The sequence below is a fragment of the Anolis carolinensis genome, chromosome 2 (assembly GCF_035594765.1).
Source record: "Anolis carolinensis isolate JA03-04 chromosome 2, rAnoCar3.1.pri, whole genome shotgun sequence".
Lineage (NCBI taxonomy): Eukaryota > Metazoa > Chordata > Lepidosauria > Squamata > Dactyloidae > Anolis > Anolis carolinensis.
Window position 1 is genome coordinate 170,472,969 of NC_085842.1, and position 25,652 is coordinate 170,498,620.

The window sequence follows — 25,652 nt, forward strand, 5'->3', positions numbered from 1 at the left end:
TTAAACATAAAATTACATTATGATTTTTCAAATTAAGCATCAAAACATCATGTTTTACAACAAATTGACAGAAAAAGCAGTCCAATACACAGTAATGTTATGTAGTAATTACTGTATTTATGAATTTAGCACCAAAACATTGCAATATTTACTACAAAAACATTAACTATTAAAAGGCAGACTGCATTGGATAATACGAACATTGGATAAGTGAAGCTTGGATAAGTGAACTCCACTGTATAACAAATAATAAACAAGATGAATCAATTGCAAACCCTGCAACCTAAGCCAATGATGACTCCTGCAGCTTTGCAACCTGACCCTGCAGGGAGTTTGGCCCTAGAAAGTGTAATATAGTAATCAAAGATTTTCACATAGTCTCTCAATCTCACTATTAAGAATCCTTCAAAGCTTTGGCGAATAACAAGCCTCAAATCTAAGAAATGTCTCACTTCTTCTTTTGAAGGGAATCTTCAGAGGACAGAAAATCTCACTGAGATGGAGGTAAACTAATATTGTTGGAGGCTGATGCTGCCAGACTGACATGAGCACAGACTGACATTGTCTCTTTAGTACAGTCTCTGTTCCTGTGCCTGGTACAGAAGTGGAAATGAAGTGAAACAACAGCTAGCTCTGGCAGCCTGGAGAGAGGTGACTAGAGAATGAGAAATTCCAAAGCTGAAGCCCTATATCAGGAAAAACTGCTGTTTCCCTCTATAGCAGGTGAAAATGGGCCCCTTCACACTTTATAGAGTACTACTATAAATATTTATATCCTGCCCTGTACCCAAAGCTTTCACACCTTCCTTTTGGATCATAGGGCTATGATTCAACTGTAACTCGCATGTCTGCTTCTGTTATCCAAAACTGGGAGCCCAAAAAATGGAGGTTCAAGTAAATGACCTTTAGTTACCTGCTTGGTTTTGGAAGCAGAAAACACTTTCTGTCGAGTGGCACTGCCAACTTCTTTTTCCCCCACTTCCACATAATGGGGTCAAGATACCAGAATTTCTACTTCAGCCTTGCTCCTGAACTATTGTTTAATCAGCCCTGATATCCATCAGCAAACATTGTTCTCCCAAAAACAATTGTGTCCGATGTTAATATGCTTCCTGGACAGAAAGGAGCGGTGCAGATACAGAAGGCAGACTCAAGAATTCTTCCAATGAAGAGCTTTATTAAGTTTCTCACCACAAACTTTACATCAATGACACTGTGGTTGGTAATTTATAACAATCAGAGTGATGTCTTTTATTTCAACAATGAATGTACTGGGAATGAATAAAACTGTGGATTGTTATTTTTACCGATTACAGAGCAGTCTATTCTTTGAAATGTCTATAAAATGTCCATGTCTGTAACTGTTGGTTATGTTGGATTTGGAATTTCTTCCCCTGACATCCTTCTTTGATCAACAGAGCAATAAATGATCTCTGATCTTGCCCTTGATCACCGTCTGCCTCTTTTGGAACTGATTGGAGCCAGCATGCTGGGAAATGGACCCAAAATTTGAGACAACACTTCCTATTGAATCTTAGTGTTGCACTTTGGTTAGGGGACCGCAGCAGGAGTTTTCTGGCTGGGAACAGAAATAAATGCTATTTTCACTCCTGTCTCAGCATGCAAAAAAGGGAGGCAAGTAAGCCTACTGATGCAGAGTGGGGAGCAAAGATTTGCAGTTCCCGTCCTCTCTGCCTATTAGGAATATATTCATAACCTGTTAGGATTATGATACCAATATGGTTAGATATTGGTAGAGTAGCAAAAACGCAGAAGACTAGGGGTTTATGTGAGCAGAGGTGAGAAAAAAGCAAAATAGCCAGTCTCCCTTTCCCTTTAAAGAGTCATGTGCATAAAATAAGCATAAGAAACATCAAGAGCAAAATACAGTAGAGTCTCACTTATCCAACATAAACGGGCCGGCAGAACGTTGGATAAGCGAATATGTTGGATAATAAGGAGAGATTAAGGAAAAGCCTATTAAACATCAAAATAGGTTATGATTTTACAAATTAAGCACCAAAACATCATGTTTAACAACAAATTTGACAGAAAAAGTAGTTCATTACACATTAATGCTATGTAGTAATTACTGTATTTATGAATTTAGCACCAAAATATCACAATGCATTGAAAACATTGACTACAAAAATGCATTGGATAATCCAGAACGTTGGATAAGTGAGTGTTGGATAAGTGAGACTCTACTGTAGTAAAAATATGTTTACTCACAATCTTGTATGATGATGGTCATACAGGTAAAAATATCTTAGTTCCAAAAGAATACAGTTCAGGATACTACATATCTCTTAACAAAGAAGTAACATCAGCATGGCATGGCAGGACCAAGAAAACAGGGAGAGCAGGAAGAGAGTCTCCCCTTTTTATGCCCCAAATTCTAAAGGTGTACATCACTTCCTGTGTGTCCCCAGAAAGGATATTCCCCTTTTTTACTTCACATGTGCAACGCTTAAAATGGTGCCATCAACTTTGGAATGCAGCTTGGCTAAGTTAAGGTTAAGGTAAAGGTAAAGGTCAAGATTTTCCCCTGACGTGAAGTCCAGTCATGTCTGACTCTGGGGGTTGGTGCTCATCTCAATTTCTGAGCCGAAGAGCCGGCGTTGTCCGTAGACACCTCCAAGGTCATGTGGCCGGCATGACTACATGGAGTGCCGTTACCTTCCCGCCGGAGCAGTACCTATTGATCTACTCACATTTGCATGTTTTCGAACTGCTAGGTTGGCAGGAGCTGGGGCTAACAGCGGGAGCTCATCCCGCTCCCCGGATTCGAACCACCAACCTTTCGATCAGCAAGTTCAGCAGCTCAGTGCTTTAACACACTTCGCCACCGGGGCTCCCTTGGCTCAGGTTACTAAGCAACAAACAAAACTAACTACATAAACCATCCCACATTGAAAATGCATGCATGATTGCTTATATAACCCAACACTGCCAAGCCTCCCCCCTCCTTCTTGACTCATGCAATTCATGATAAATCTAGTTTGGCCCCCAGGCCCCTTTGAAAGCCATCATATGTTATGAAAAAACTGACCAGCTTCTCCTCCCTAATATTCAGCTCATGATTCCTCTTTGTATCTAAGGTTTGAGCTTAAACCACTATCACCATTCCATTTCTGAACCTGGACCTCAGAAATCACAGCCACCTCTCTGGCAATTCAAGTGACAAGCAGTGAAAGGGGTTATATCATATTTGTTGGGGCAACACAGTGAAATGAAGACAGAAAAATGTTGTGAGTATATATGTTGGAAATAGCAACCTCACTATTTATTTGTTAATGTTTATATTTGCCAACCTGTATACTATGTATATGTTGATTTGCCAGTTTGACTGTACCTCTTTGGTGTAGGAGGGGTTATAGACATGTGATTGTACTGAGCAGGACTCAGGACTCCATTTTGTATTCTGTCTGCATCAGACCTCAGTGAAAATGGATGCATATTGCTGTTTGGACTTCAGTAGAGAAGTATGACTTATGGAATTCAGTGAGTACAAGTATACTTAAAGACTATGGACTATTGATTAAGAATAGAATTAAGAGAAGCTACATCCTATCTGTAACTAAGCTTCAATAAGAAATATGCCTGTATGGTGAATTAATACAAGATGTTTATGACTAAACAAGATATGTTGTTTTTCAAAGAATACTTTGTTCTTTTTTTTATCTCTGAGTGCATATTTTAAACTAAGAGGTTTTAAGGAAATGTATATCTTTTGGGCAATTACAACTACAAAGAAACAACCATCCTCTGCTAGCCAAATATTTTTTTTGTAGTGGCATGTCTTTGTCCTTGGAAGTTCAAAGACATGGTTCTTCAGTTTAACAGCTGAGTTACCTGTGTGCCATTACATGAATGCTTGTGAATATCACTTGTTCAAAGAGTTGACTTCTAACAAGGTCATGCTTTTCTTGACTAGTGATTTTCAAAAGGTGGTCTCCACATATTCATGGAGATTCACATTTGCCAAATGGATATGTGCACAGAGACTAGGTACAGTTATTTTCCAATAACAGAACAGAACAGCAAAGGATGATCATAAAGCCGTGCTGGAGGCTAAAGATTCCTAGAGAGAATACTTCTCTAGACAATTTATAGGTCCTCCAGCATAATTATATAATCAGCATCTGACAGTATTGCCCCAAAGGGCTCAAAGATTTCTAGAGATCCTTTCAGATAAAAAATAGCAGGATTTTTATTCACGATTTTTCCACTTTCATGATAATTCTATGACCAGGAAAACAGGTGGCCTACAGTGCTATTAAAAGCATTTTAAAAATCAAAAGTATAAAACGTTATTGTTAAAATACAGCTAATCAAGCTATGGAATTAAAATATTTAAAAACAAATTAATTCAAAATGCATGAAAAAATAACAGTAAACCAGCACAAAATTCAAAAGCATAGCATTAAAAGATTGCAGAGTTCAAATGAAATAGTTCACTGCCTTTAACATTGCAAAAATTCTATTCAGTCATCAACCAAAATGCTCAGGTCTTGCTGACTCAGAGTCATGGCTTCCTTCATAGGAAGCCATGGCTCTGGAATATGGTCTTCTTTTTCCTACAACTGTACATTCAACCTTACTAAGCATTCTTTTAGGGAGTCATGTCTCATCATGCTATGGACAAGATATGATAGTCTCGGTTTAGTTATGGTTTCTAAGTTCAGCCTTGATTTATTGTAGGATCCCCTCAAAGCAGCTCTGTGGGGCATTTCTTTACAGATGGAATGCTGGCAGTAAAACATGATTTCTTTGCTCCCCATATTGCCACAAAGTAGCCTATGAAATATGCTCTAGCTCAGGCTCAGATTCTCTTCGAGTTTTCTGCCAACGTCGCTTCAGTCTCCATCACACTCATTTCATCAACACCAACTCTGGAAAACTGGGGAACAGGTTTGGTTTGTCTCCAGTCCTTAAGAGGGTGACAATAGGAGTGATTGTATTCACCACCCAAATTTCCTCCTTGATGGTGAAGGAAGCATCCATACTCTATTCCTGACCATTGGACAAGCTTAGCTAGGGCTTCTGGAAGTTGGAGCCCTTTCTGGAAGTTGTTCAGGCCTGCCCTATTCTAATCCTCACAAGAACCTTGTAAAGTAAGTCTGGTGACTACTGAGGTTATCCAGTGCAAGCTGAAGCCAGAATTATGCCATCCCTAGACTGGCATAGGAGCCACTTTGCCACACAGGCCTACCTGATAGTTTGTACAGTTCATTCCACTGTTAAAGACACAAGTGCAAGAATCAATTGAATACATGACAACAAAAGTGGTCTGAGGCAGAGAGTAGTTCATATCTTCGGTATCCTCCGAGCTTTGGGAACATACATCCCAATCTTCTGCATGTTTACTATTTTTAGCAATATAGATTAGAAACTCCCCAAGCACCTGGACAGCTAATGTTCAGGCAAAGATAATCCCAAGGGACACTATTAAAGGTGCAAGTTTTCAAAGGGTCTCTCTTTGCACTTTGCCGTCATAAAAGAAGCAGTGGAAAAGGTCTGGAGAGGAGGTGGCAGAATAAAGATAGCAATGGAAGTGGTTTGTGTAGCTCAGGGGTGGGAACAGATACTGTTGAACTGTACTCCCAACCTTTCTCACATTGGTATTTCCGCACAGTGATGATGGAAGAAATGATCCAGATCCATCTGGAGAATTATGCAACTTCCATAGTGAAAAAAAACCATTGCTATCCAGATCTCAGATATTCTTATTCCGCTTACAAGGGACTGGATCTGAATGAATTAGGTTTCGACCAGTTTGGTTGCATGCTTTCCAAGCCACATTGACTTCACCCATGGGTTTAGACCTGCAAAAAGTCAGGTTCTTCGCCTTTTGAACCTTTCCTCACATGGGGTCTGGCAGATGAGGCTGTAGCTGATTATAGAGTCCATCTCTAGCATTTGGCCTTGCCAATTGGAGTTGATACTGAGGTCCACCATATCTAGTTCAATCCCAGGTTGAGAAGAGGCTGCAAGTGTAAAAGTTCACCTTCGAACAAAGCCTGCAATGACAACCACATCTTTTATTTCTTTTATTCCCCCACACTGAAATGCAATGCTCAAGAATGGACTATTAACAGATTTCCCGTTTATTTCCCTTTGATGAATTCACACTTCTGCCTTTGGTTTTGTATCCGGATATGGAGTTTATGTAACTTGTTTATATAACACGTGGGTGGGTAGCTTGTTTCTTCATGTCACAATTGTGCTGCAGAGAAAGGGGGAGGAAGAGAAAGAGAGTTTGTAAAGCCTTTTCTTATAGGTGCTGTTTCAGAGCTGTTAAAGGGATTAAGGCGAAGAGGAGAATAAGAAGTCAGTGATCTGAAAGCATCATTGTTTTATGACTATTTCTCAAAGGCAAATGGTAATGTCACAAAGAAGGCTTCACAGCATGCAGGTGAATGCATTGGTAAAAGATTTGCCCATTTGCAAGCAGGAAACTCTCAGCTGGAAATCCACTGCCAAATTTGACAAAATGAGCTTCTACTGCCTGATTTTCACCCGTCCTAGAGTCCAGCCTTCCGTTTAACACAAGGGTCAGCAAACCTGTACCTCTCCAGACAGCACTGGACTGCAGCTTAGCCAGCACCATAATAATATGGCATGGTGGGAATGATCATGCAATATCTGGAAAGCCACAAGTCACTCCCTGCCACATGCACCATCCTTTTTCAAGTCACCACCTGAAGAGCTGTTTCCTAAGTATAATTTCATTTGAATTATTAGAACAAGTGTTAGGTTTTGGTTCTCTGTCATGAAAGGCATCCCCTATTGAATGTCTGCAGATGGAACATCTGGTAAATGAGCAGAGACCATGCAGAAATATGTGAGTAGAAAAAAAAATGAAAATGGGGGAATCTCTGGGCTGATGTTGTTGCGTGCCTACATGTAGGCTCCCAACTTATGGTAATATGGTTTTCTTGGCAAGACTTATTAAAGTTTGTCATTGCCTTCCTCAGAAGCTGAGGTGGTATGACTTACCCAAGGTCAGCCAATAGGTTTCCATAGCCAAGTAGGATGATGATGATGATGATTATTATTATTAAAATAGACATATATTTATCGTTCATTGCATACAGCTGCATTTTCCAGCTGTTAGTGTTTCATTAATGCAAATAAATGCATCATAAGTTCTAAATTAATACCCACTTCCTCCTTGTCTACAATCTTATAGGGTCTCCCATGTACCTTTTTAGTTTGCTGTTACTTTTTATTAAGGTGTTGAATCACTGGTTGCCATTCATTAACAAAGTTCTCTAGTTGTTCTCCTCTTAAAGAGTACAGTCATTTTGTCCATTATTAGCAAAACTATAATGTATTTTTCCCATTCTTCTAAGGGAGGTATCTGTTAGGTTTTCCAGCATCTAGCATATACTGTTCGAGCTGCCACTGTCATGTAAAATCAAAAATTTTCAAATTTCTTTTCTAGTTCTTCATTTGGCATGTTCAAAAGATACATCTGTGGTGTCATTTCGAAGTTCATATGTAGCATGTTTTTGAGGTATACATGTCTGTTTCCAGTAGTTGTTTACTTTGTTACATGTCCGCCACATGTGGTAAAATGTGCCTTTTTCTTTTCCACATTTCCAACATTTGTCGGTGTAGTTGTACATCTTTGCTAATCTCTCTGGAGGAAAAAAGCAATGCAATACATTTTATATCAATTAATCAAGACTTTATTACGGCCCATGACCAGAACAGAGAGGGGCACAAATGCCCTGGGATGTGGAAACACAGTTCCCTAGGGAGGCAATCATATACGAGATTAGAAAATAGTTTTTTTTAAAGAAAAAAACAGTACTGTTTAAAGACATGTTTAGCAAAGCAGTTATGGGACCAAGCCGGGGGGGGGGGGGAGTCTGATAGGAGGGTCAAGACACTGAGGGGGCACTATGGGGGGAGAGAGGGGCACATTATAAGTCAAGTAACACCTCAGCCTTTTGGCTAAGATCAAGATACATTTTACAGACATTTTCCTTCAAGTTTTGTCATGCCATGTATTTCATTCTTCTCTTCCAAGTTTTTTCCCATTGGTCTATTTTTATCTCTTGGCCTATGTCTTGAGCCCATCTAACCATCAAGTCTTTTACTACTTCCTCTTCCGTGTACCAAGTCAGTAGATGTTTGTATACCAGTATATATGATATAAGTCCCTTTGGTTTCTGGAATATATCCCCATTGAACCATATTTTCACAGTCTGGAAGCCCAAGGTTCTAAGTTGTTCTTTAAATTTCTCACGCATCTGTCTATATAGAAGCCAATTGCATTTAGGGCCCATTTGGTTCAGTTCTTCTAGAGATTTCATTTCTGTGTTTTCTAAGTCTGTCTGGATCAGCTCCCTGTAGGTAGGATGTTCTCCCTTTTATAGTATGCCTCATGTGGGGATATCCATCCTGGTGTCTTTGTGTAAATTTTTTTATATCTGTTCCAGTTGTTTAGAATCGGTTTCAAACCCAGTTTATCAGAATTCTAGTGCAACGTTCAAACACCATGCTGGTTCTTAATCTCTGGGTTGCAGTCCGACATTACCTACTCCTTGAATATTAAAAATACTGCCACTGTATGGATATGCCCTGGATTGATTGGCACATTTAATAGCAGCACAGCACAGCAGCATCTGATAGGGAAAGATCCACACATCAATATTTTTTCCGTGTTGGGGTTTATGTTTTGTCAGGGTGGGGATGCTCATCACACTACTAATAAATGGTTGTGCAGCTCTGCTAGGAAATTAGATGACAGTCCTTCTTCCTATCTGTTGAAATTACTAGAACTGTTCTGTTGTCTCACTACAACTAAATGGAGATTGTGGTAATGAAGTGGGAAAGATGAGCAAAAAGAGAGGTAATGCATCTGCAGCCAAAGCAGGTGGAAATCTGTAAAAGAAATGCCTATGGCTCTGGGAAATGAAGTGAGCTATGATTTGAATGTCACTTCCTTTGACATTACCAACTTTTTTTCCTACAGGGCTCCTGCGCCTTAAACAGCCAGCACGCCCTTAGGGTTGTATCCTTAACAACAGCTTGATGTTCATGAAACAATCCTTATCACATATGCTGTGAAAAGCATCTAGCCAATGATGATGAAAGGGCAGATCAAGCTATTTTGTTTATTTGCTGGTAGCCCTAACACACTACTCACTATACCAAAGTGATTAATAACAGCAACAACACAGATAACAATTATGATGCTTGGTTAGACTCTAAATATTAGGCTGCTTCACAAGTATGAGAAGAAAATACAAATCTTTCATTTCCCCCCTCTCTTGGTCTTCCTAGATATGGTGGAAAAGCAAGAACCTAAATATCATTCCCCAAGTTTGTGAGGAAAATTAGCTCCCCACAGTATTTGTGAAACTTTCTAACAAGTTTGAAATTAGCACATTCTCTCGCCTGGATATTATTAGTTATTCTCAAGGAATATAACCATCACAGTTAACTCAAACCTTCCCGTCCCATCACTGCCAACCTCTCCTTCGGCAGGCAGACAACAATACAAATCTTGCCAGTCCTGTGTAAAACAGCAACCATTCTATCCATTGTTATTTATTAACAGAGAGTGGAAGAAATGGCAAAATGTACTTCAGAGACCAAACACAAAACAGCCCAGTGAAGGAAACAGAAATATAAACTCAGACTTCTGCCACAGTTAGACAAAGATCAAGGGGAGATCAGAGAGCAGATTTCAGAGCGGCAGAGAGAAACAGCCAGGGGCTTGAAAAATAGAATTAACTTTCATGGGAAGAACCAAGAGGAGCTGTGAGCTGAAGTTAAATGGCCTACTAAGCACCATTATTCCTGGCAGGAGTCCAGACTAGTCCCAAAACATACATTGCAATTTTTGACAAGTGCAGTCCTGGGTTAAATATTGGGGCTGATAGCAGATGGGATACCACATGTGTTCCAGGGATAGAGCCTATTTTTTGCTACTTCTTCCATGCCAATCAGCCTCTATTTTTCCATTTAGCAGTGGGGGAGTATGCTTTGTGACAAATTTTGGAAAATACTTTTATAAATGACAGCTCCAAGAACTCCACAACCAGGTTGGGGATTCATGGAAGAATTACTCTAAAACAGTAACTTTTCTGAGCTCTGCATTTACCCCCTAAAAGTGCATCTAACATAAACACCAGCTTCCTTTAAGAACCTAGGTAAAGATTTTCCACTGACAGATCTAGTCGTGTTCAACTCTGGAGGTTGGTGGTAATTTCCATTTCTAAGCCGAAGAGCCGGCATTGTTGGTAAATGCCTCCAAGGTCATGTGACCGGCATAACTGCATGGAGCACTGATACCTTTCCGTCAAAGCAGTACCTATTGATCTACTCACATTTGCATGTTTTCAAACTGCTGGGTTGGCAGAAGCTGGGGCTAACAGCGGGAGTTCACCCCACTCCCTGGATTCGAACTGCCAACCTTTCGGTCAGTAAATTCAGCAGCTCAGTGGAAGGAAAAAAATCTAACCACTATGCAAAATCAAATCTACCTAAGCCCAGCATACTGTATCCTTTTTTTATTGTCTCCACACAAATGCTGGCCTTATGGAAAGCTTTACAAACAGGACAAGAACTCAACAGCATCCTACTTGAGCTTTTTCCTAGCTCCTGAAGTCACCAAATGCTAAATAGATAGATAGAGAGAGAGGGGGGGGGGAGGAATGGAGCTTCTCACCCTTTAATAGTGGCCCAAATGCCTTCTTAATACACATGTGTCAAATTCAAGACCTGCAGGTTAAATGACCCGCCATGTTTTTTTATGTGGTTCTCCAGATTCTGGATGGCAGCTCCTCATTATACATTGTGACTAGAGCTGAAGGGAGCTAGGATACAATAACATCTGGACAGCTGCAGCTTGTTCTGTTAAGCCAAGATAGTGGAGTTTGAATTTAGGAACATGGTTTGTGGATATGATGTCTGGGTTTGAAATATCATTTAACTTTCCTCTGCCACAAATGCTGTTGGGTTGCAGTTCCCCTTATCTGTCCTGTTTTGCTCCAGAAACAGCCTTACAACATCAGCAAAAGTACCCAAAAAAGCTTTACTTCAGCAAAATAATAATAATTCAAACAGCAGTAAAGGAAACAGAAGGTAAAATTCAAAAGCAATGTAAGGTCTTATAGCAGATGTGTAACAAAAGCCTTTAGCAACAAGTCTACACAGCATACAGGAACAAGAGTCTGTAACAAAAAGTCTTTTGCAAAACCAACGCTGTAGCACAGAGACCAGAACACAAACACATCAAGTAGGTTGGTTGCTGCCAGCACTGACTACTGGCTTTTCTGCTGATTTATATTCACGAGCTCCCAGTACAGATGTTCCTAGGGTGATGTCTGATTGCTCTGCATTTTTGCTGTGATTCTAGCTGACCATGTCCTTTCTTCTTTTGCCCTTCACCATTCTAAAAATGTAGGGACTTGTAGTATGTCTTCCTCACCTTCACCTCCTTCCTCAACACTTGGCCCCAAATCTCCAAGTGCTACCTCTTCAGCCTCCTATTCTACCTCCTCCCCAGAAGCAGAAGAGTAGTCTGCAACATTATCCCAAGTCTGCATGGCTTATAATCAAGTTGTGGGAGTTATTGTTCAATAACATATGGGGACCCAAATTGTTGTTTGTTGTTTATTCGTTCAGTTGCTTCCGACTCTTTGTGACCTCATTAGGTAAAAACTGAAAAACATAAAGCACACTGCCAGTATTCATTCTATCTATCTATCTATCTATCTATCTATCTATCTATCTATCTATCTATCTATCTATCTATCTATCTATCTGGCCCTCTGTATAAATGGATTTAACAGTCCTTTGAAAGCAAGCATAAGGTTGATGTGGCCTTCAATGAAAATGAGATTCACACCCCTGACCTAAACATACCAGATTCCATCTGATCTTTAAAGCTAAACAGCCTCAGACCTGGTGAGAATTTGGAGGGGAAACTGCCAATGAATATCTGGTGCTGTAGGCTATATTTCAGGAAACAGAACTGTTAAAACCACTTCTGAGCAGTCCTTGCTTGAGAAAACCTTGTGAAATTCATAAAATCATCATTAGTTGACAAGTTTCTTGAAGACGTGCACACACATACACCATGTCACCATGAACTTGAAGGCATGCAGAGAAAAGAGAGAATTTCAGAAGATGTAGCTTGCAGGTCACATTGGCCAGAATTCTTCCTTCTGTATAACCCGTTAAAGGTTAAAAAGCCTTGGACTTCACCAATAGGGCCATTAATAGTCCCAAACTGTATTGATAGAAGTGATTGCTCTGAGACACAAACATAGTCTTTTCTAAACTAATAGAGGTCAATGAGAGCCTTCTTTTTTCTAACCCCCTCTCCTACAGTAGTCTAAAGACATTTTAAATGGAAGATTCCTCATGCTAGCAATCACAAAACACTGCTCAGCTATTCCCTGTCCCAACTCCCACTCCTAATACAGTACGGATTTGCCAAAGTAAATCAAAAATACAGGAGAAGTGATACAAAAGCAATGGTCACTACTGGAGGACATTATCTGATGCCTCCTTTAATTTAGTGAATAAGGCTGAACAATTGAGCCTTATCTGAAACCTGCTCAGTGGGGATGGTGGTAATGTTCTAACATCCTCTGGAGATAGTGAGCATAACTGGATAGGTATTGAGTCAGAGCTATTCTGCAAAATCAGTCAGATCCAAAGTAAGGTTACATTCTGCATTCTCAAATTTTAAAAAGATTGAATGATCTTTACTCTAGAATTTAGAAGGCTGAAAAACAGGATATATGCAGGGTTGCTGTGAATTTTTTGGACTGTGTGGCCATGTTCCAGAAGCATTATCTCCTGATGTTTCACACATATCTATGGTAGGCATCCTCAGAGGTTGTGGGGTCTGTTGGAAAATTATGCAAGTAGGGTTTATATATCCGTGGAAGGTCCAGGATGGGAGAAAGAATTTCTGTCTGCTTGAGGCAAGTGTGAATGTTGCAACTGGCCAGCTTGATTAGCCTGGAATGTCCTTGCAATTTCAAAGTCTGGCTTCTTCCTGCCTTGGGGAATCCATTGTTGGGAGGTGTTAGCTGGCCCTGATTGTTTCATGTCTGGAATTTTTCTGTTTTCAGAGTGGTTTTCTTTATTTAATGTCCTGATTTTAGAGTTTTATTTACTACTGGTAGTCGGATTTTGTTCATTTTCATGGTTTCCTCCTATCTGTTGATATTGTCCACATGCTTGTGGATTTCAGTGGCTTCTCTGTGTGGTCTGTTAAGGTGGTTGTTAAAGTGGTCCTGCATTTCTGTGTTCTCAGAAAACAGAGGAATTCCAGACATGAAACTGTTGGAAACTAGCCCGGAGTAAAGGAGAGAATTCCAGGAGAGCAATAAAACAAGCCTTTTATTGTTATCACAGCTGATGATAAGGCGAAACAGCCTTAGGTACCCACTTTAGTGGGTCCGTACTATGCAAATGGCCATCGCAACATGTGCGTAGCAACCAAAGAATTTTATATCTCGGCTTATCTAAAATTGACCAATGAATGAGGGTCTTCCTCACCTTCCACACCCACTTTGGCTTGAGTGATACCTGTGACCTCACTTGTTGATAACTTTTGGTCTTGGAACATTCTGGAGAAAGGCACCAGCTCACAGGAAGGGAGGGGCATATCATCATCATCATCATTTAATTACTTATTAATCGCCCTCCATCCACGATACTCTAGGCGATTTACAAGATAAAATTGTAAAGGATAAAAATACATACATACAAATATTGATAAAATTAACATAGATTAAAAGCTCTAGTAAAGAGCCAGGTCTTGAGTGCTAGGGTAAAAGGCCCTAACTCACGCATGGCTCTCACGCATGGCCCTAACTCACACATGCACAGGCAAAGCTACATAGGCAATAGTTTACTGTTTTTCTGGCTTATGGTCGCTACAAAACAATCAGGGCCAGTTAACACCTCCCAGCAAAGGATTCCCCCAGGCAGGAAGAAGCCAGACGGTGAAACTGCAAGGCTATTCAATACTAATCAAGCTGGCCAATTGCACCATTTAAACTTGCCTCAAGAAGACAAGAGTTCTTTCTCCCACCCTGGAGCTTCCACAAATACATAAATCCAACTTGCATAGTTTTCCAACAGACCCCCACAACCTCTGAGGATGCCTGCCATAGATGTGAGTGAAACATCAGGAGAGAATGCTTCTGGAACATGGTCATACAGCATGGAAAACTTTCAGCAACCCAGTGATTCTGGCCATGAAAGCCTTCGGCAACAGGATATATGTACCTGCTGAGAAACAGATCGCATCAACATCAGAGCCTTTTGGTGTTTTTAAGGTATTGCTTTTCTGTAGTTAGCTGGAAGTGGAATAAAGATGAAGGGCTGACAGGGCACTCTGAATGGTCACATTATCGAGAGAGGCCTTTCCTCGGTGTTAATTAAAAGCTTCCCTGTGTAGATACCATTCATTGTGTTGCTTCCAGATAAATAAAGATGAGGCTTAATGTCAAAATATTTCCTAAATTTCTCTTTAAAGAGCTTTCATGATTAGATTGACAGGTAACATTTGCCACCCGAGCCCCTCCAATGTCTTGGATTGGCCCAGAGTTGTTGCAATAGCTAATGCATTCTGCCTTCCACTGCCTTTACAACCACAATCAGGTAATTTGTACAGATGTTTCCAAAGAAACCAATTCTGGGGCTATGACAAAAACTGCTTAGCCTCAGAGTAAGAAATACATTGTAGTTTAGGAGTTTTATAGATGGCATAAAAAGACTTGAAGATTATTTTGAGAGACTGAAATAATGCAGTTTTAAAAATGAGAACGGGAAGGAGAGATATTATCTCAGCCTGTGTGTGTGTGCGCACACAGTCATACACATAGAGAGTTGCTTTAAAGAATCTGAAAATGAAAAATGTGAATAGGAATGCCAATACTAGTCAGAGTATTGTATCTTCTGACTCAGAGAAGCCATCAAGGTCATCAGATACATAATCCTTCTGATCCCTTTTCCTTCATCATTTTAACTAGAGGTGCCAGAACTCTAAACTGGAGGGTTTTGCATGTATTTTAACTATGTGTATCTCATTGTATGTCTTGTAATAGTGTTTTATCTCTTTTTTTAATGATGTTGTATCCCACTGAGCTTTAGCCCCTGATAAAATACCTCATGCTTTTGGGAAGAAATGTACTCCATAAATGCAGACCAAAATGTTTTTAATTAAAGCGGAAATGAATATTCAATAGGAAGCACTTTCCAAATTTCTCATTCAAAGGAAATGAATGAGAAATTTAAGTTCCCATTTGGAAGATGCTCCCTTTGGGGGGGAAAAACATCAAAATGCGGATCTTTCTAATTCTTAGTATCTTTTCCTGGTATAGGTAAAGGTAAAGTTTTCCCCCTGGCATTAAGTCTAGTCGAGTCCAACTCTGGGGGTTGGTGCTCATCTCCATTTCTAAGCCAAAGATCCGGTGTTGTCTGTAGACACCTCCAAGGTCATGTGGCCGGCACAACTGCATTTGGAGCACCATTACCTTCCCACTGGAGTGGTACCTATTGATCTACTTACATTTGCATGTTTTCGAACTGCTAGGTTGGCAGAAGCTGGGGCTAACAGCAGAAGCTCATCCCACTCCCCGGATTCGAACCACCGACTTTTCAGTCAGCATGTTCATCAGCTCAGCGGTTTAACCCACTGTGCCACTGGGAGCTCCTTTTGCTGGTATGCCAGCCTGAAATTTGGGGGGGGGGGGGATTAAAATACTGTGTTATGTATATGTGTGTCTTTGAGTCACCTGTTGACTTGAATTTCATGGGAATTTTTTAAAGGATACTCAGAGACTTAGATGTTTCGGTTGGCCTTTGGTGAGACAGTCACTGGATGACCAGCCTCAGATGGCATTATAATTATTTCCTGAATTATATTAGGTCCCCATCACTTATGTATTTTAACTTCTTATGTTATTCTTACATAGATGCTGCAGTTTCTCCACCTATGTAGTCTACAGAAATGTACCTGGTGGTTGATTGATATTATTAACTGTTGTAAAATTCTTGTTTTATTGTATTACTGTTTTATCGTTTGTATATTGTGAATTGTATTTATGCTGCTGTTTTTGCTCAATTATGCTGTTCAGGCCTTGTCCCATATAAGCCACCCCAAGTCCCCGCGGGAGATATGGTGGCGGGGCATAAATAAAGATGATGATGATGATGATGATGATGATGATGATGATGATTATTATTATTATTATTATTATTATTATTATTATTGTCTGTTGAAGGCTTTCATGGCCGGAATCACTGGGTTGCTGTGAGTTTTCCAGGCTGTATGGGCATGTTCCAGAAGTATTCCTTCCTGACATTCACCTGCATCTATGGCAGGCATCATCAGAGGTTGTGAGGTCTGTTGAAAATTAGGCAAGTGGGGTTTATATATCTGTGGAATGTTCAGGGTAGGAGAAAGAACTGTTGTCTGTTTGGGATAGGTGTTAATGTTGGAATTGGCGACCTTGATTAGCATTTAGTAGCCTTTCAGCTTCAATGTCTGGCTGCTTACTGCAGCCAATAAGTTCTTTCTCCTGTTCTGAACATTCCACAGATATATAAACCCCACTTGCCTCATTTTCAACAGACCTCACAATCTCTGAGGATGCCTGCCATAGATGCAGGCAAAATGTCAGGAAAAAATGCTTCTGGAACATGGCCTAACTCACAACAACCCAGTCCTTAGTGTCTGTTTTCTCTTCACAGTGGGAACCAATGAGGCATCACAGTGCCACTTGTGAAATGTGCTGAATTAATAGATAGATAAAGATTTTTGGACAGAAGGTTTAAGACTGAGTCTGCTATGCTTACATATCTAGAAATAGGTTTCACAGAACTTGGTGGGGCTTCTGGGTCAAATTGATCTCTCAGGCTCCATTTACACAGCCATATAAAATCCAGATTATCTGCTTTGAACTGGATTATATTAGTCTATACCACCATATAATCCATATAATTAATTAAAGTGGAAATGAATATTCAATAGGAAGCACTTTCCAAATTTCTCATTAAAAGGAAATGAATGAGAAATGCAGATCATCTGGATTTTATATGGCAGTCTAGATGAGGCCTCAATATGGAATGTATATCCAGAACATAGAATATCCAAAAGTCACTAAACATACTTCTTTGTCATCAGCTGTCACTACTATCAAATTCTAATGTGTTTCTTCACAGTGATGGAAGATCTGGGTAAATTAGAGACCCCCTCTCTCACATGAAACCTCTCATGTATAAGTGAAGTTTGGTCATGGAGGTACTTCTCCAGATCTTTGCCATTAGAAATAGAAAAGGGCCGTTTCTATGGTGCTATCTCAGTTCTAGAGATCTCTCTTCTTTTTTTAAAAGGAAATCTTCCACTTATTTGATTTTTATTAGGAGACCCCAGTGGGTTAAACCTTTGTCCCGGCAGGACTTGAAAATTGGGTTGCTGACCTGAAGGTTGCTGGTTCGAATCCAACCCAGGGAAAGCGTGGATGAGCTCCCTCTATCAGATCCAGCTCCATGCAGGGATATGAGAGAAGCCTTCCACAAGGATGATAAAAACATCAAAAAATCCTGGCATCCTCTGGGCAATATCCTTGTAGACAGCCAATTCTCTCACACCAGAAGTGACTTGCAGTTTCTCAAGTCACTTCTGATACAAAAAAAATAGTGAGTCAAAACTTGTATTTTTCCATGCTTCTTATATCTGTGATTCTGCTCAATTTAATTTGCTTTAATTACACTGCTATTGTTCACTGTAATTGTTGTAGATTTTTTATTGTCTTATTCATTTCAAAAGAAAATACTCAAGAGACTTTACGTTGAAGAAGTCTCAAACATGGGCACTGTCAAGTGTCAACTGTTGTAGACTGAATTCAGAATTCCTTTGGAGGTCAAGTACAGGCATCGGATATTTGAAGAATAATATTCAGGGAGCATTTCGGCATCTAAATGATACAGTGGGAGGACGTGTGTGACATCGACATTCACCACAAAAAATTCTGAGGAAATATTTTTTCAGAGCAAACTTGTTCTACTTCTGTTTTTGACACTGCGGGTGAGGGTTGTCAAAGAACTGCAGCTGGGCAAAGCCAAGACAGGCCTCCAAACCTCAGATATTTTAATTGCCAAAAGATAACTGAAACATGGTCTGGAATCTTAAATGCAAGAAAAAGAGTGGGAGAAAGAAAGGAAGGAAGGAAGGAAGGAAGGAAGGAAGGAAGGAAGGAAGGAAGGAAGGAAGGAAGGAAGAAAGAAAGAAAGAAAGAAAGAAAGAAAGAAAGAAAGAAAGAAAGAAAGAAAGAAAGAAAGAAAGAAAGAAAGAAAGAAAGAAAGAAGGCTAATAGCAGGGAGTGGCAGAATAGGGACCAGCATGAAAGGTGTGAATGACAGCTGTCACTAAAATTGGATGGATAAACTAAACCTTTATTGGTATGGGGGAAGAGAGAATGATCAGCATCCATGATGGGTTGAATGCTACCAGCTTTAAAAATAACAGAAATGAGAAACAAAGAAGACCATCAACTGTATCTGTTGCTCTCAAGGTTCTGTGAAAGGGAAATTAATTGCTCCAGCAGCAGTACAAGAGGAGAGGGGGAAAACTGCTAAGACACAAAGGAAACTGTGAACACAAATTAGGCAAGGGGGGAATGAGTGGGAAGAAAACATCACAAGCTCCTTTACAAATCCCACACAAACCTTGCAAATAGGAGACATTGAAATGTTGAACATAGCAAACATGGCTTGGTGTTGCAGTCCTGTTGTCATGATCCAAGGCTCTGCCCAGATAGGCAAAGTTAAACCAAAACAACACCCAGTTTGTGTCAAAAACCGTTTTACTGAATGTGATAACTTAAACACTTGGTCTCTTCAATGTTTGACCACAAAACAAAGATAACCCATGGCTGAAGTTATAAAACAAAATCCCAAGATCCATTACACAAGCAAAGTTCCCAAAATAATATTCAGTAATTCAGGTAAAGCAATGTCCATTATCTAGTTTGTTGTTGTTGTTTATTCGTTCAGTCGCTTCCGGTCGGCCATTGTCACCCCCAGCTCCTTCAAGGTCAAGCCAGTCCCTTCAAGGGTACCATCCAATCCATCCATCCATCTATCCATCTTGCCCTTGGTTGGCTCTTCTTCCTTTTTCCTTACATTTTCCCCAGCATCATTATCTTTTCCAAGCTTTCCTGTCTTCTCATGATGTGGTCAAAGTACTTCATCTTTGCCTCAAATATCCTTCCCTCCAGTGAGCAGTCGGGCATTATTTCCTGGACTATGGACTGGTTTGATCTTCTTGAGGTCCAAGGCGCTCTCAGACCCATTTGAGCCCCACTGTCATGGAAGTAGCTGTGTTGACCAATGCATGCAGTAATTTAACATGTGTAAAAGAAGCACCTACAGACAGGTTATGCCCAACTTGCTAGTTCTCATTAATGCATGATGCCATATTAAATATACAAAAAGCATCCCCTCTAGTCTCCATATATCTTTTTCCTTTCTAGTCATAGAACACACACGTAATATAGAAGCACTACTAACGACCTTTAAATGCACCACAAGCTTTGGGCTAAGCTTCTGGACTACTTGCAGTTTCTTTGCTAAAGTAGTCTATCAGATAAATGAGCAGAAGCTATAGGCTCGTATTTCATCACTCTAGCCAAGGGGTACATAAACACAGCACATTCTGGAGTCTGCATTTGATACTGACAGGCAATCATTTAACTTCAACATGTTGGTCCAGTATCCAGTAGCTCAACTGTATTCCAATCTGAGAGTTGCACCAAGAAGTCAGTTCACATTCCAACAACCACATTGAGGGTTCATCAAAGCACAAAGCAACATATCAGGATCCATGCAACCTGGAGGGGGGGGGGCATCCAAAATCCACATCCTAATCTAACAGTGGCGAAGTGTGTTAAAGCACTGAGCTGCTGAACTTGCAGACCGAAAGCTCTCAGGTTCAAATCCCGGGAGCGGAGTGAGTGCCTGCTGTTAGCTCCAGCTTCTGCCAACCTAGCAGTTCGAAAACATGCCAATGTGAGTAGATCAATAGGTACTGCTCCAGTGGGAAGGTAACGGCACTTCGTGCAGTCATGCCGGCCACATGACCTTGGAGGTGTCTATGGACAACATTGGCTCTTCGGCTTAGAAATGGAGATGAGCACCAACCCCCAGAGTCAGACATGACTGGACTTAACATCAGGGGAAACCTTTAGCTTTACCTTAATCTAACAGATATGTTTCTCCAGAAGAGCAGTGGCATCCCAAATGATCACTACAGCCTGTTAATCTTTACTGGGAAGGTCAATATGACCTCTTACAAACAAGAGAGAGATTAACCACTTCTAAACATTCCAGAGCAGCTATACTACTAGTCATTACACCTGTTATGGTGACATCAGGGTGCTTCCTGGTTTAAGTCCAAAGTTAACTAACAGGATACAGACAGGGTTGTTGTGTGTTTTCCATGCTGTATGCCCATGTTCCAGAAATATTTTCTGCTGATGTTTCGCCCACATCTATGGCAGGCATCCTCAGAGGTTGTGAGGTACGTATATTGAAAAACTAAGCAAGGGAGGTTTATATATCTGCAGAAGGTCCAGGGTGGGAGAAAGAACTCTTGTCTGTTAGAGGCAAGTGTGAATGTTGTAATTAATCACCTTGATTAGCATTAATGGCCATGCCAGCTTCAAGGCCTAGCTATTTCCTGCCTGGGTGACTCCTTTGTTCGAAGGTGTTAGCTGCCCCTGATTGATTCATGTCTGGAATTCCGCTGTCTTCTGAGTGTTGTTCTTTATTTACTGTTCTGATTTTAGAGGGGTTTTTTATACTGGTACCCAGATTTTGTTCATGTTCATGGTTTCCTCCTTTCTGTTGAAATTGTCCACATGCTTTGGATTTCAATGGCTTCTCTGTGTAGTTTAACATGATAGTTGTTAGAGAGGTCCAGCATTTCTGTGTTCTCAACCTGTGTCCAGGTTGGTTCAAGTTAGGTTTTAGGGTTATGGTTAGGGTTAGGGTTAGTGTTGGGTCTAGGGCTTTGGGTTAGGGTTTAGGGTTAGAGTTAGGGATAGAGATAGAGGTTAGGGTTAGGGTTTAGGATTAGGTATAAATATTTTTTTTTAGGTATAAGTAATTTTTATTATAATAAATACGTACTACAAACACATTTGCTGATAATTACAATCCAAAGCAATCAAAACAAGAAATGTTCAGTTTTATAATATTTACAATGCTTGCAACAATTATATTTCTTCTTTACATTTTTCTTCTTCTTTGGTTTCAAATACAAATACAATTACAAATTCACATATACATCTCAGTTATTATATATCAAACTATTTTTGTATTTATTATATCTATCTACATATATCGTGATCACACTTTAGGTGATCACATGTGTGGTCTCCGCCAGCCAGGGCCAGAATATCTCCCATCTGCTAGAAGGCATCCTGCCTCCTCCCATTTTACTTTAAAAACAAGTCACTTCTGGTATGAGAGCATCTGCCATCTACAAAGACATTGCCCAGGCAACGCCCAGATGTGTCATAATCCTGCAGGGAGGCTTCTCTCATATCAGGATGTCATTGATAACTTGCTAAAACATTAAGAACAGAAATCTGTACCCCCTTTCTTCTATCCATGTGGGTATCAATGACACAATGAAGAACACATTTGAGCAGATCATCTTTGATTATGAAGCTTTGGTCAGAAAACTGAAAGGATTTGAGGCACTGGTAGCATTCTTAATAATTCTGTGTGATGATGTCCTTGGTGACCTGTGACTAGTCCCCACTTCTCACAACAGAACAAAGAAGCCTTTGGGCCTCCAGATTTCAACCCCAAAGCCATAGCCATCATGATTAATGTGGATAAATTATGGGGATAGCAGTCCAAAACATTGAGGGAACCAAAGGCACCCACTGTCAACACCCGAGTTACAAACATCCAACTTACAAATGATTCATGGCTAAAAACAGGAGTGAGAAAACAAGAAGTGAGAGAAATCTGCCCCTCGGAAAGGCAATATCTCTTTAAAGAGATATCAAGGGGGAAAGTGTCTCCACTGAAGCTTTTTCACAACAACTAGATTTTCAAAATCCAATTATCACAGAGACAGAAAGTGAGGTGACATCTTCTGAATAGGAGCACAGAAAGCAAAACAAATACCACATGAGTGACTTTTAACTCTACCCTATGCCACCCAAAGTGTATATATGTTACACTTTAAAATGTACGTGTTCTGGACTTACACACAAATTCAACTTAACTTTTTTTAAAAAAATTATTTATAATTTTCAAATACAGTGCACATTTAAAAACGGGGATAGGTACAGAAACATAAGGACAAGGGAAAAATACACAAAACAAGGGAATGAGGAAGTGAGAGTATTAAAAAAGAAAAGAAAAGAAAAAATAAGGGGGAAGGGGGCAGGAAATAGGGATTGACATTATAGGGGATTACATGTTACAGGGAACATCAAACTAAAGGGAAGTGAAACTTCCATTCTACAAATAACTATTTTTACAACACTGTATTCAAACTTTCTTTTTCCAATTAAACAAAACTATTTAACATGTTTCAAATCATTTCTTAACATATTCTTCCAGTTTACTCCAATTTGTCCTTCTGACAGGTTTTCCTCTCGATTCTTTCAAAAGGAATGTAAGTTTGTCCATGTTTTGAATTTCTTCTAATTTATGTATCCAAAGGTCTTTTTTCGGAATTTCCTCCAATTTCCACATTTTCGCGAAGGTCATCCTAGCGGCTGTAGCACAATATGTAAATAAAATGTCATCATTTTTATCAAATTTAGTCTCGTTATATACAATTCCTAATAAATAATACTCTGGTTTTAGTGGGAACTTCATTTGTAATATTAACTGTGTTTCTTGATGAATCATTTTCCAATTTTTTTTAATTTTTCCCATAACTACCATAAATGATAAAACGAGCCTTCCTGGGTTTTACATTTCCAACATCTATTAATATTAAATTAATAGAATGGGAAGAGATATGGAATAAAAATTTAAGATATACATATGCCTCTGACTTAGAAGAAAATTGGTTAAAAGGTTTTCACAGGTGGTATATGACACCAAAAAAATTAGTCCTAATGTAAAAAAATTATGATAAGAGATGTTGGACAACTTAACAACCTACAGAACCTATCTTGTTCGTAACTTGGGGATTTCCTGTATTGTCTTACTACTTCCCCCATTCTCAGCTGGTGGGGTTTCAAACCTGAGTTCCCTGCCCAGGGACTGGGCTGAAAACATTCATGTTCATTAGATCCATGGAAATTGTTATATTTTGCACACACAAAAAAAACACAAAAAAACACCTCAAATTATACTTGAACAGTGGCTTCAGAAGCCCCATGTAATTTTCTTTTTCTGTAAATCCAGAAACAAAACCTCTTTATGCATCATCAATGTGTATATCAAGTTACACCTCTGATTCCCTGTACAATTTTTAATCTTCTCAGATCTGACAGATTTGATGTGCAGTGATCAAGATACTGTGAATTCTAGTTCCCAACAGGATATTCTCATTATCACAAGATATTGGGATGCACGATCACAAGAAGCCAAAATGAAACCTGTAGTTTGCAAGATGATGAGAATGAACACTGCTACCAACCTCTGGCTAAAGCAAGAAACTGCAAGTATTGTAAAACAGCCATGTCAGTCTGTTTGAGCACTGAAAGATGGAAAGGAACCCTGCAGCACCTTTGAAGACAACCCTATATCTAAAGAATAGAACAATCCCTGAAACATGGAAAAGATCCAAAATAATCACAATCTTAAAACCCAATAAAGACGAGTCCGATCCCAATTCTTACAGGCCAATCACCCTATGCGACGTTGATTATAAAATTTTTACAAAACTCCTTGCTAATAGATTAACAGACATAATCCCAAAACTGATAGGGGAAGACCAATACGGTTTTATTAAAAATAGAAGACTCGCAGACCCAATTAGAAATATACTCAATGTAATCAATCAAGCTACTAGAGAAAAAGAAAAACTGTTGTTATTAAAATTGGATGTCTACAAAGCGTTCGACACGGTCAACCATCATTATCTTCAGCAAGTCTGTGAAGAATATAATCTGGGGAGAGAGTTCTGTGAAGTAATTAAGGAACTTTACAAAGATAACCTAGCACAATTACTTATAAATGGAACCAGGACAAGAATAATCAAGATTAATAGTGGAACTAAACAAGGCTGTCCACTCTCCCCCATTCTATTTGCTTTGGCAATAGAACCGTTAGCAAATTTTATTAGGGAGGATGACAAAATTAAAGGTTTCAAAATTGCAAGGGAATTAATCAAAATTAATTTATTTGCGGATGATGCCATGGTTTTAATGGGATCACCAATGGAATCTATAAAAGAAGTTATTCAGACCGTAAAAAAATTTGAGAATCTGTCAGGATTGGCCATTAATATCCAAAATTCAGAAATTTTACATAAAAATCTATCTTGGAAAGAGTTAAAAGAAATACAGACCATATCTGGGATAAGATTAGGAGAAAAGAAGTTAAAATATTTAGGCGTTTATATTCCCAAAAATTTAAACAATATAATTCAATTAAATTATAACCATTTATGGAAAAAAGTAAACAATCAAATTCGTAATTGGAATAATCAGAACTGGGATATATCAAACAAAATTAAGATAGTTAAAATGATGATTCTCCCCAAATTTCTATTCCTATTTCAAGCCCTTCCATATAGTATCCCCAGTAAAATAATTAAGAAATGGGACAACTCAATAAAAACCTGGATAACAGGTAGAAATAAAAATAGAATTCCCAATTCAGTATTCTATTCCTCAGAACAGCACGGAGGATGGGGGGCACCCAATCTACAAGACTATTATGAAGCCTGTCAACTAACAAGATTGTTTGAATTAGATTTTGATGACTCAAGAAGATGGGTCAGAATCGAAAAAACAATAAACGGATGGCACAATTGCCTATGTTTAAAAGGATGGGTAGAAAAATTCTAAAAGAAATTAAAGGAGGGCCAATGATCTCATCCATGGAGTGTTGGAAAAAATGGCAAGGTAAACTGCCAATAAATAAAGTAGATATACTCCCAATAGAGTTTTTAAATAATAAAAAGGAACAGATATTTGGTAAAGCGATAACAATTTTTAAACAAAATGGAATGAAATTGATAAAAGACCTCTTAAACCCAGATGGGACAATCAAGGATTGGGAAATGATAAAAGACATTTGTGGGCAAAGTAACTGGCTTCTTTGGAGTGGACTGAAACAAAGGATTATGAATTGGAAGAAAAAGGAAGGTCCAGAAACAGATTTTGACCAAATTTTAAAATGGAAATTAGAAAAGGAAAAAGGCCTGATGGGTTTTATTTATAAGATATTAATTGAAAAACAATATAAATTGAAACAAACATTGGCTGAGATATGGAAAGATGACATGAATATTAACGACTCTGATATCGAATACTGGATCAACTCAATTAAAAAAATCAAGCAGATAAGGATGAGAGAAACCCAAAGGAAAATACTGACTAAATGGTATAGAACCCCAATCCAATTGGCTTATATAACTAAAACAACCACAAAATTGTGTTGGCACGGATGTGGGA